This window comes from Panicum hallii, chromosome 1, assembly GCF_002211085.1.
Source record: "Panicum hallii strain FIL2 chromosome 1, PHallii_v3.1, whole genome shotgun sequence".
Lineage (NCBI taxonomy): Eukaryota > Viridiplantae > Streptophyta > Magnoliopsida > Poales > Poaceae > Panicum > Panicum hallii.
Genome location: NC_038042.1, coordinates 39,995,227 through 40,008,875, shown reverse-complemented (window position 1 = coordinate 40,008,875; position 13,649 = coordinate 39,995,227).

Genomic DNA, 13,649 nt, shown 5'->3' with positions numbered 1-13,649 from the left:
AGGGATAATCCCCGCGGTGATTCGTGGTGATGGCGGTTGGCTTTGCCACGGCGATGATGTTTCGGCATACAGGGATCGAAGAGGCTCGATAAGAGGGTCCAGGAGCTTTCTTGAGGTGTTGTGGTCTTGCTCGGACGATTGGCGAGGAGTAGGAGTTGTTGGATGTCGTGGACTCATGGGACGAGACGATAGAGCCGGATTGGTTCGCTATGCCAACTTCTCCGTGAACCTTAGGGTTTTCCTGCTCACGGGCTGAGCCTCCTCTGCTCACGCAGATGCACTGCCGAAACACATCCGGCATGTCCGCGCAGTTACTTGCAGGGCCGCGGTGCCTGGCTGCAGCCCCTGTGCGCCACTTTTGCTCGCACAAGATGTAGCTCTGCCGCTCTTTCCGCCTGCTGCGACGTCATCCGGGTTGACTTACCACCGCCGCCGGTCTTGCGCTGCGCGTCGAACCCGCGCCGCGTTGTTTCCGCGGCTGCAGCTTCAGCGTCACCCCTTGCTTCACCTTGCCGTCGGCAACCACCACGGCACTGTCCCTGATGAGCGCATTGTCGTCGGACCTGAGCCACCGGCCGATTTGTATGTCGCCCAACAGCTCTGGATCACCGAACGCGGTAGCGGCGTTGATCATCGTCGGCAGGTCGATCTCGGCCTCCCCCATGAGGTCGTCCTTGGACACCACGTCATGATCGAACACTTGCAGCTTCAGAGGTCCACATTGCTGTGGAACAGAGAGCTTCAGTTCTTCATTCCAGACAGAATTTAGGTTGCCTTTGATTACTGAAGTTTGGGCTTTCTGGTAGTCCTTCCAATATTAGCTGACGCCCATTTGGTATCAGGTGCACTGCAGTCAGCACAATTACGATTTTCACTTCTGTGCAAGAACTCCTTCAGCTTTGCCATCGTTGCTGAGGCCCCAGTGTCGCCGCGTCCTCCGATTCCTTCCGCCTCCCGGTGACCGCGCGCCTCTGCTCCGGCCGCCCAGCGCCTGCTGCTGCCGCCGCTCCCGTGCGCTTCACCAGCTCTCGCGCGCCTGTGCCTGCCCGAGCGCCCGCTCCGCCCGAGCCGCCGTGCTGCGCGCTTGCGCGCCGCTTGGAGCCGCCAGCGCCGCTCGCCCGCGCCAACGCCTGCCGCACGCCTGCGCCGAGCCGAGCCGCGCGCCCGTGCCGCAGCCGCCCCTGCTCGGGGCCGCTCGCTCCCACGCAGCGCCCACTCGCCCGCGCAGTGCCTGCTCCAAGCCTGTGCCCGCGCCGCGCTCGAACTCGCGCCAGGCCGCCGCCCTGCGCACGCGCCCCGCGAGCCGGCCTCGCTCCAGCGCGCCGCCAGCCTCCTGCGCGCCGCCAGCCTCCTGCGCGCCCCTGTGCCGAGCCGGGTGGAGAGGAAAGGGCGAGAGAGAGAGAGTGATAGATGCCGCTGCCAGTGGAAGGTGGAAGCCAAATAGAAGAAGAACAGAGAGAGAAGAAGGGGAAATTGGATTTCCCAAGGACTTATGCGCAAATTTAGAAAACTGCAGGGACCTTTCTGTAAAGTATAAATTTCACATTAATCTAAAGCCCTAATGAAGAAGTGCCCGAAACGAAAGTTGGAGAGTTTTTTCAAACTCTACAACATTGCTTTAGGGCTCAAGTTCGAAAACTCAAAACTTATATTTTTACACGTTAAATTTTGAACAAAAGTTGGATTTGAATTACTTTTGTCCTAAAGAGTGTAACTTTATAACATTTAGGATATAAATGCAAGTATTTATGACACGTCATGATGACGGGATAGACATGTCATAATGATTGGATAGACATGTCATGATGACTTGCACCTTTTACACTTTAGCCCTGAGTAACTTTGAAAGTTACTGTTGTAATTCAAAAACTTGCATAAAAGGACTTGTACTTTTACAAAATTATAGAAATACCCTTATTTTCACAACTTTACTCAAAATTTTTACACACTTCAACACATACATTTCAAATGAAACTTTTGGATAAATATATAATTTTTACAGGGGATAAAGTAAGAAAAAGCATGTTTGCAAAACCACCCTTCACTTATTTTGAACTTACCCCTTATCCAAATACATTATGCAAAAACAACCCTAGGTTTTTCTGTAATTACAAAAATACCCTTTTTACTTGCACTTTAAATTTTCAAAAGCTTCACATAAACACACACAAGCTTTACACTAACAAACACATGCTTCACACTAACAAATAATATGCCTAGCTTACAAGTAATTGAACTGTCATAGTAGTCGCCACACTGCAGCTCCTCCCGCACCGCGCGCGACCTTCCTGCACACCAACTCGATCACGGCCTGAGCTCGCCCAGTGGGGACACCGCCATGCACTGCACGTCGCTGCCCTGCACGTCGTCGCTCTGCACGTTGTTGCCCTGCACAGCTCCTCCTCCTTCTCCTGTTGCCGGACCCGCGCTTGCTCCGGCCTTGCTGCACCTCAGCGCCATCCGTGTACGCCTATGCCGCGTGCGTTCTTGGCCCGCGCCACACATGTTGCGGCTGCCCTTCTTCTGCTCGCACGTCGTCGCACCGCGCCCGCACTAACGCCGCCTCCGTTCCTGCCTCTGACCGGCATGGCCGCCACTGCCCGACTTGGCCGAGCCGAAGCCTTAGGCTCCCCTGGACCCGGGGACGCCCGCATCCAGCGCGTCTGCGCCACACCTGCCGCTCCACCCGCGCGCCTGCTCCACGCCGCCGGCTTCCTCGTGCCCACGCTCCTGCGCTGCCACCAGCCGCTCGCGCGTCCACGCAGCCTGCGCTCCACCCGCGCACATGCGCCGTGCGCGCTCGCTCGGCGCCTGCCGCGGGCGCCAGCGCCTGCCACGGGCGCCAGCGCCCGCGCGCCCGAGCCGAGCCGCCCCTGTGCTGGACCGCTCGCAGTAGCCGCACCCGCGGCTCCGCCTGCGCCGCGCCGTCCGAGCGCCCGCTCCGCCCGAAGCCGCCAGCGCCGCGCCGCTTCCGCACACGCGCGCCAGAGCGCCCCGTCTAGGCGCCGCCGCCAGCCGCTCTGCCGCCTGGAACCGCGCCGTCACCTGGAGCCGCGCCCGCTCGCGCACAGAGGGAGGGAATGCAGGGGAAGACCTCCCTGGAAGAGGCGCCGCCGGTGGAAGAGAAAAAGAAAGAGACGCCAGGGAGAGAGACAGAACAGAGAGAGAAGAAAAGGAAATAGGACTTCCCAAGGACTTATGCGTAAATTTAGAAAATTGCAGGGACCTTTCTGTAAAGCATAATTTCTCATTAATCTAAAACCCTAATGAAGAAATGCCCAAAACGAAAGTTGAAGAGTTTTTCAAACTCTACAACATTGCTTTAGGGCTCAAGTTCAAAAACTCAAAACTTATATCTTTACACGTTAAATTTTGAACAAAGGTTGGATTTGAATTACTTTTGTCCTAAAGAGTGCAACTTCATAATATTTAGGACCTAAATACAAGCATTTATGACACGTCATGATGACGGGATAGACACGTCATAATGATTGGATAGACATGTCATGATGACTTGCACCTTTTACACTTTAGTCCTGAGTAACTTTGAGAATTACTTTTGTAAATCAACTACTTGCATAAAAAGACTTGTACTTTTATAAAATTACATAAATACCCTTATTTTCACAACTTTACCCAAAATTTTACACAATTCAACACATACATTCCAAATAAAACTTTTGGATAAATATATATATTTTTTACACAGGATAAAGTAAGAAAAACATGTCTGCAAAACCACCCTTCACTTATTTTGAAGATACCCCCTATCCAAATATATTTTGCAAAAACAACCCTAGGTTTTTCCATAATTACAAAAATACCCTTTTTACTTGCACTTTAAATTTTCAAAAGCTTCACATAAACATACACAAGCTTTACACTAACAAGCACATACTTTACACTAACAAATTATATGCCTAGCTTACAGGTACATGAACTGTCACAGCCTTCCACCCTAAAAAGAATCTCGTCCCGAGATTCAGGATGAAAGACTTTTAATGGAAGAGAAGCAAATCACCCATCAAAAGTGATAGGAAGCAATGACACTAGAGAAACTAGATGTTGATGATAAAAGCCGTTGAAGTATAGCGAGATGAGTATAACGAAAGCATGGATAGATTGTTCATGGATGAGTATGACGAGAGAAAAGAGAGAAAGGTGATCAAGTCCTCATAGAGCTAAGATCACAACATGAGGACGATAAATGTCGGCGACATTCATCACAAAACTTATGGATAGTAAGTGAGGATAGTACGAGAGATTGATAAGTGATGTTTGAAACATTCCTGCTTAGAGTTTATTACCTGAATGATTTGGATGATATTGATTTGGATGATATACCGATGCAATCAAGGGATAATAACAAAATGCTCCAACTCAGAGTGCAATGCTCAATATATAACCATGAACGTGATGCACTGTTGTAATGTACGATTGTAATGATGGGGCAACACGAGGATAGAGAATTCCATGCACGACCGAAATGGTGCATACGACACAATGCAATTACCATGATGCAATGTTTACACCATGATGCAAGAATGACGATGCTTGCAATGTATGCACGTAAGAAATGCATAAATTATGATGCATACTGCCATGAGTTGAGGACGCACGTGACTCGCACCCTGCAACCGTTCTCTCGTAACTAACATCTGGGTAGTCCTATATCCTTGAGCGAAGATCAAAAGTTAGGACACTAGTAAGGTTGCATAAGAAAAGATTGCAGTGAGTTACGACACATATACCTAGGCACCAGTGCGCTCCTAATGGCTCAATCATGTGGCTGCAGCGCACATGAGGCCTTAGGTTCCGACACGGCATCATTGTCATGTGATTAAACACCACCACAAAAGAGGAATAACAACATTGTAGTGCCAACAGCAACAAGATAGGTTTAAGAAACCGAAGACAACCTAAAGTTGTACTAGATGCACACCCGTTAGTCAGTCTACGGATTTTCGATGACGATGCAACACCATGCACTGACCAAAAATGGTATATGTTATGATGCATGACTTTTGCTGGGAGAATTGTATTCAAAAAGTAATTATTGTCATAAATCTTTTTAATTTATTCAAAATCATCTGAGCAAAAACCAAAGGTGCCACTTTCAGATGTTGTACCTAGAATAGCCAACAATATAAGGTACAACATCAAGAGAGGATAGATGGATCACTGAATGATGGATTGAAGGGTTTGCTGACAATTATCAAGGTTTAACCATCAAAGGAAAAGCTCAATGCTTTTGCCGAAACAAATTCAAAGCAAGATCAAGGGTTTGATTTGGCTGTCAAGCTAAGATCGGCGATAAGGTTCAAACATGACCCAACCCACTTGATTCACAAAAGACCTTCTCTACTCTAGGTTAGCCTAGCAGATTACGTTGGCTCCTACAACACAAAGTCTAGGCAGGTATTCAAATACAAGCAACCTATTTTAGTACAACAATGTAACAAGCAAGGCAATCAAATCAATCCAAGATGTCATGATGTATGCACGTTCTACACGTCCTCACAAACAAAAGTAACTGCCAAGTAATCTTGGTCTTACGTGGTTAATTACGGTGGCATCATATAGATACGTCTCTCCGTATAATATCTAGTCGTTCTTACGTTCAAGCTTACGCAACGAGGTTAGCGTTCCTGCAGAAAACCACAAGATATATATACCGAACCTTTCATGCCAGCATGTCATGAAAGTGTTCCCAAACATTACTGTTCACTATAGAAACAGCATCTGTACAATTACCGCCGTACAGACAATGTTAACATACGTTATCGAAACAATGTATTCACGGGGGTACCGCAAAATGCGGGGGTATTGCTGTTCATACCCTGTACCTAACTATATACTCCCAATGTAGTCAACCGAAGTTGGTACATTGGCAGCATCTCAAGTAGGCCACTGCTTTAGAAACAGCGTTCGGTTCGCGTCACCGACGGGAAGGCTAACTCCCTAGTTAGCCGAGGATCCTTACCTTCTTACCTCATCGTCGAAGGTGTCGTTACAAAATATAAGGTTGGGTTGTGCATGAATTTAAGTTTTGACAGAAAAGTAATGCTTGTAGTTAGGGTTATATATATATATATATATATATAATATATATATATATATATATATATATACTATAGCCACCTTTATTTCCCTCATAAGCATTACCCTAGGGCTTTACGTACTAAGCACAATCCTTAACGAAACCAACGTAGTTTTGCCAAATACTTTGTTGGTCAAATTTTTATACTGAAAGCATTTTTAAGGTAAAATGTATTTCCAGAGTAACCTTATAGCTCTGATACCAGCTGTGGCAGAACCAACCTGAATTACACCGGCTCAAGTACGCAAGTCCTCTCTCAAGGGCTCCAACGTGCTTCAAACGGTGTAACCCCTTGGCCTGTCGGGTAGCGTCCCGATAAACCACCGATACAGGATCAAATAAGGTTACCTCACAGGAAGGTGAGTCCAGAGATACAGTCACCATCATATTTTACATCATAGAGAATTACATTACAAGAGTTTCCAAAAGTAGTACGAAGTTCCAAATTAGAAAAGTTATTACAAACTGTTAAAGTTATGGTTTTTGGCAGCGGAAAACATACGCGACGATTTACACACGTCGTCAAGACGGATGTCATGCTAAGCCCGGGCACGACATCACTCGATATCATCAGTGTTGGCCGGGGATGGATCCCATTCCAAGGATCAACCATCTGGAAGAGCACAGGGCCAAGATAGGGGAAGAGTAGGGTCCTCAAAGACTTTACCTGAAAAATATGTAACTAGCACGACTGAGTATACTAATACTCAGCAAGGCTTACCCGTCTCATGGTATACTTAGCCATGTAACTAGACTTATGAAGGCTTATAATGGGTTCTGGGTTTAGTTTCAGCTGAAAAGCAACAAAGAGTAGATCCTTAACTTCAACTTTTAGCTTTCAGGTTCTAGTTGGTTATCCATTCTAGGTAAGCACCTATAACTACTCAAGCATGGTAAAATCTTTAACCAAACATCATCTTTGATAATCATAACATTGCTCTTGTTACTCTATGTGGTAAAGGGATCAAGCAGTCTCAATCTTCATGAGAAGCTGACGATTCTGAATCGAATTCAACCTTGCAAGGTAGACCTAACTCACACGCTTGGAACACCAAAGGGTCGTTCCGAAGCAACCGTTTGCCTTTCATTCCGACTCATGGATCAGATCCACCACAAGCGACTGCAGGACCATACGCACTTCCAAAGTGCAGGACGTTGAAGTTACAGTACTTTAAGTACAGAAAAAGGAAGGATCTTGCCGATTGGATTATCAGCATGACTTTGGTCTATCTAATTGGTTGGTGTATTGGTCTTGGCCTTAACCGATGAGGATGCATCAGGTTTAGCCGATTCATGTGCTTTGGTCGTGCTTAACAGAGGCATGTCTACTGTGCTATCTTACTGATCTAGGGTTGTGTACTTTGGCCTGTGTAGCCGATTGATAGGTGCATCGGGTTCCTAATTGATCGATGAAAGCATCGATTACTTTAGCAGAGGGATGATTCCTAAAGCAGCTGTCTTAACTGAGATGTGCTTAAGTGTTATCCTAAGTAACTAGGTGTGGTTGTATCGGCTTGATTATGTCAGCACAACAATTGAGTGACGTACAGCCGATGGGGTTATCTAAGTCAGACCTGTTACAAGAACTAGGTGTAACAGAACACTAATATCAGACTAGGCTGATGAAACCACACGTACGGAATTAGACTAAAGAGGATGTGGCTGATAGGTTTGTGCCGATGGGGATATGTTCTACAGATGTGCAGCTGATTGGAGTGTGGTTGAGGGTATGTGATCGATAGATATATAGCCGATCGCTCAGCCGATAAATTGGCTGATAGAAGTGTGTGGACAAGGATGGGAAAACTAAGGGTTGATCGGCCATATTTGACCGATATGGAAAACAACTAAAATCGGCTTGGATCGGCCGATAGCAAGAATCCTAAGATTATGTGTGCATCTCCGATACATCGACTATGTGCAGTCGATGTAGGACAGAACAAAAGAATTGTATCGGCAGTAGCCGATATTAGAAAGATAAAAACCGTATCAGCTAACCGATGGTAAAAGCATATCAAAAGAAATGCATCGGCTGACAGCTGTTACACAAAAACATCATAGACTCAAAGGAAACGGATGCTTAGTGGCTGAGCTGATAGCCGACGCTGAAGCATAGCTGCAGAGATGTATTGGATAAGTAGCAGATACACACGGACTAACAAGGATCCCTATACGAAAAGGACCTTAAGGAAACGGCAATCAAAACAAGGACAAAGTCTTGATGGCAAGGATATGAGCACTCGTGTAAAAGGATTAACTAGATATCACACATCTCTACTTGAGACATACATCCTATGATTTATCTTTAAGCTATAACACATGCATACAATATAAGGTACAATAAAGCACTCATTCCCTAATATTTAACCTAGCCCACAAATTAAAGACTTTCAGTTCAAGATCACAACATAAAACTTGTAGATTTTGATCTAAGGATTCAAACAAAACTGATTTTGTATTTTTATGAACTTCTTACAAATTTCTATGGAATATAGAAGTTCACTGATTTGAAATAAAGAAAGCTCTGGGAATTTTACAGAGAACACCCTAGAACTTTCTAAATCGAAGCAATTAAGTCTCTGGTCGGGGAAAACAGAGAATAGGAAGAAGACGATGATGTTCCGGCAAAGGGGTCGCCGGCATTTGGAAGATTCAGTGGATCAGGGCAAACCATGGGGTAACTTTGGTTGTGGAGGAGAACGAGTGGAAAGTGAATTCCCGCGATGAATAGGATTGGTGGTGAGAAGTGCTCAATGGTGACGAGGTTCCGGTGTGGGAAGGATGGCGTGGTGGAACTGGAGAGGTTCATCGGGTGACGAAGAAGCTTGCCGGGGGATTGTAGTGGATAGAGAATGGCTGGAGGGGTATTCCTCACGGTGACCTGTGGTGACGGTAGTCGGCTTTGCCACGGCGACGATGTTTTGGCATACAGGGATCGAAGAGGCTCGATAAGAGGGTTCACGAGCTTTCTTGAGGTGTTGTGGTCTTGCTCGGGCGATCGGCGAGGAATAGAAGCTGCTGGATTTCGTGAACTTATGGGAGAAGCCGATAGGGCCGAATTGGTTCGCTATGCCGACTCCTTCACGAACTTCAGGGTTCTCCTGTTCACAGGTTGAACTTCCTCTGCTCACGCAGATGCACTGCACAAACACATCCGGTATGCCCGCGCAGTTACTTGCAGGGCCGCCGTGCCTGGCCGCAGCCCCTGTGCGCCACTCTCGCTCGCACAAGGTGTAGCTCTGTCACCCTTTCCGCCTGCTGCGACGCCATCCGGGTCGGCCTACCACCGCCGCCAGTAGAACGCCCCGCACGCACTTGCGGATGCGCCAATCGAATTCCGCCTGAACTTCCGCCTTCGCTTCGCCGCGCCACACTCGCCCCCTCTGCCTCCGCGAGGGCCATGGTCTGCTCGCACCTGGCCACCTCCAAATCCTCCACGAGCAGTTCGCAGTGCCGCCTGATTTCGTCCGTTGCTTTCTCCTCAACGGCCTCCGACGTCCACCACGCGCGGCTCTACTGCTCCTGTGCGGATTCGCCTGTAGTCGCCACACTGCAGCTCCTCCCGCACCGCGCGCGACCTTCCTGCACACCAACTCGGTCGCGGCCTGAGCTCGCCCAGCGGGGACATCGCCATGCGGTGCACGTCGCCGCCCTGCACGTCGTCGCTCTGCACGTCGTTGCCCTGCACAGCTCCTCCTCCTTCTCCTGTTGCCGAAGCCGCCAGCGCCGCGCCGCTTCCGCACGCGCGTGCCAGAGCGCCCCGTCCAGCCGCCGCCGCTAGCTGCTCCGCCGCCTGGAGTCGCGCCGTCGCCTGGAGCCGCGCCCGCTCGCGCACAGGGGGAGGGAATGCAGGGGAAGACCTCCCTGGAAGAGGCGCCGCCGGTGGAAGAGAAAAAGAAAGAGACGCCAGGGAGAGCGGCAGAACAGAGAGAGAAGAAAGGGAAATAGGACTTCCCAAGGACTTGTGTGTAAATTTAGAAAATTGCAAGGACCTTTCTGTAAAGCATAATTTCTCATTAATCTAAAACCCTAATGAAGAAATGCCCAAAACGAAAGTTGGAGAGTTTTTCAAACTCTACAACATTGCTTTAGGACTCAAGTTCAAAAACTCAAAACTTATATCTTTACACGTTAAATTTTGAACAAAGGTTGGATTTGAATTACTTTTGTCCTAAAGAGTGCAACTTCATAATATTTAGGACCTAAATACAAGCATTTATGACACGTCATGATGACGGGATAGACACGTCATAATGATTGGATAGACATGTCATAATGACTTGCACCTTTTACACTTTAGTCCTGAGTAACTTTGAGAATTACTTTTGTAAATCAACTACTTGCATAAAAAGACTTGTACTTTTATAAAATTACATAAATACCCTTATTTTCACAACTTTACCCAAAATTTTACACAATTCAACACATACATTCCAAATAAAACTTTTGGATAAATATATATTTTTTTACAGAGGATAAAGTAAGAAAAACATGTCTGCAAAACCACCCTTCACTTATTTTGAAGATACCCCCTATCCTAATACATTTTGCAAAAACAACCCTAGGTTTTTCCATAATTACAAAAATACCCTTTTTACTTGCACTTTAAATTTTCAAAAGCTTCACATAAACATACACAAGCTTTACACTAACAAGCACATACTTCACACTAACAAATTATATGCCTAGCTTACAGGTACTTGAACTATCACATATATCTTCGAGTATCTCCTACCCGAGGTGTTCAAAGATTCGGTGTAAAAGGGAAACTTGCTCCTCGATACATCGGACCCTTTGAAATCAATCTGTGGACCCGTAGCTTACCGTCTCCAACTTCCTTCTCAATTAGCGGCCATCCATAACATCTTCCAAGTATCCCAACTCAGGAAGTGTGTTAAGATTCCTACCGAAATTATCGATTTCCAAGTTATCGAAATCGAATCTGATCTGACCTATATAGAGCATCCAATCAGGGTACTAGACACCAAAGAAAGGAGCACTAGAAGAGAAACCATCAAAATATACAAGATTCAGTGGAACCATCATACAGAAGAAGAAGCAAAGTGGGAAACCGAATCCTATCTTCAGCATAATTTTCCCGACTTCTTCCAAGCCAACCTCCGAACTTAATTATTCAACTCCATCCTGTTCCCGAATCTCGGGACGTGATTCTTTTTAGGGGGAAGGCTGTGACACTCATGTAAGTAGGATGGTCACACCCTAGAGTTTTAGTGTGTTGTTATGTACAAAATGTGGAAAAAGTGTGTTTAAAAATTGTAATGCCATGAAAAGGTGACTGTTTATATAATTATATTTTTAATAGAGGTCCTTTCGTGCTAATTGGGTGAACATGGAGGATATGATTCAAAAGTATGAGGGTTGTTTTGTAGAAGTTGAAGACTTGCGTTTAAATCATAAATATATGCAAAACTACACCTAGGATGTAGTTAGTGTAGTTTTTATATAGGATTTATATAAAGTTTGAAAACTTTGCTAAGTTTTATTTTAATTTCAAAACTGTTGCTCTTCTGCAGATGAACCCTAAAGCACAGTTGTAGATCTTGAAAAACCATACACTTTTGCTTTCGGGCCCATCTCCATTTGAGCACTGGTTTAAAAGTTATTGGTGCTTTACAGTGGAGTCCCTGCTTTCTCTCATATTACACTTCAGTCCCTCTTCGTCTACCCCTCTCTCTCCCTCCTCTGTTTCCCCTCTGCTGCACGCCGCCGCCGTTGGCCAGCCATGTGCGCCACCCTGCTGCCTCTGCACCGCCCTGGCCCGAGCCACGTGCAGCCTCCCCACTCGCCTCACCGCTCACCGGCCCCGCGTTGGCTTCTTCTCGCTTCGCCACGCCATCCGCCGCCTGCCCGTGAGCCCTCTGCCGCCGGTGCAGCATCTCGCCGTCGCTGCCGCGCAGGCCGCCGCTGTGCAGCCCTGCGCCGCTCTCATCGCGCCCATGCGTCGCTCTCTTCTTCCTCCCACCACCCGTGCCCCATCCGCTGTCATCCCCTCGCCATTCCACGCCGGGCCGCCGATCCCGAGCAGCTGCCACGCCGCCCCGTCGAGCACGCCGGCGCCGCCCGCCGTCCTGGGCATGGCCCATGACCTCTCCCCCTCCCTCTCTTCCCTGAAGCAACGCGCTGTTATAAAACCCGACCGGACCCCCCCTCTCCCCGGTCGCTTTGCCTCTTCTTCTTCCCCACGACACCGAGCCGCCGCCGCACATTGCTCGCCGGAATTCGCCGTGATCTCTCCACCCTGCCCAAATTCCCTCGGCCTACCGCTTCCCCACCTCCTCCTCTAGCCACCCGACCCGATCCAGTCCAACTCTGGCCTCCCCTTCGCCGGAATTGCGCCCACCCCGAGCCACCTCTCGCCGGAGCCACTCGAGCTCGACCTCACCGTCGGCAGCACCCTCCACTTGATCTCCGGCTCATCCAGGTACTCAGCACGACTCCCCATCTCCCACTGGTGCTCATGCACGTGCTAGATCCCCATGTTCGCCGGCCTTTCACCGGGAACGGCGATGCGCCGCCACGGCCGCCGCACCTCTCCGTCGCCGGCCATGTTCCACTGTTGCCCGTCGAGCATCTTCCCTCCCAAACTGTCCCTTGGGATCCATAGATCATGCCAGACCAGCCCCTCCCCGCCAGCGACCTCGCCGCCAGCGAGAACGCGTCGGGGCTGATCGGCCGGCCGTCGTCGGGGCCTGGCAAGGCCTTTTGTGCAAATAGAAATCTTGTTCCAGGGGCCCCAGCGCAAAAATACCGAGACCCCCCTATATGTGTTGTTATTTTATGTGATTGATGTTGCTGTCTTGTAAAATTCATAGGAAACTGTAGAAAAATCCAAAAATTGCGAAACTAATTTTGTTGGAAACTAGATCTCAAACCCTACAACTTTTATTAATAAAGTTTAGTTTGAAACCGACTACTTTAAACCTATTTTAAATCTAAGTTTAAAAGATGTTTTGTGTATAACCTTTACATGCTAACTTTGTTTATTATGATTTTTGGGAAGTAGCTTCTATAGGTCATGTGTGAACTTGTATCAAAATTTCAAACCTAACACTATTTTGTAATTTAACTTCTTTTGAATTTAGGCAAATTCCAATTTGGAATGATTTGAAATTAATTAAGCATGTTCCTTAGGCTTAACTAATTAGATCTTTTTGTCATAATCTAGTGTGTTAATAGTTAGTCTATAATTAAATATTTAAGACTTTATAATTCTAGTTACCCAAGTTTTGAATTTAAACTTGGAATTTGAGTTCAAATCCAAATGTTCTAGTTCCTGTTTTCCATAAGTTCAATACTATAATCATGACTTAGATATGAGTGATAATTCAAAACTAAACCCCCCTTGTTTCATGAGTTCATGTGTATTAACTTTTTGGATTGCAACTTTATCGTGAAATGAATGATTTAACTTGAACACTATCTCAAATAAACTGTTGCATAACTATTGTTGGAATAATCTTAATGAATGATAATCTCTACCTTGTTTGCTTAGTGTAGGTGCTAACCTAGAATGGATAATCAACTAGAA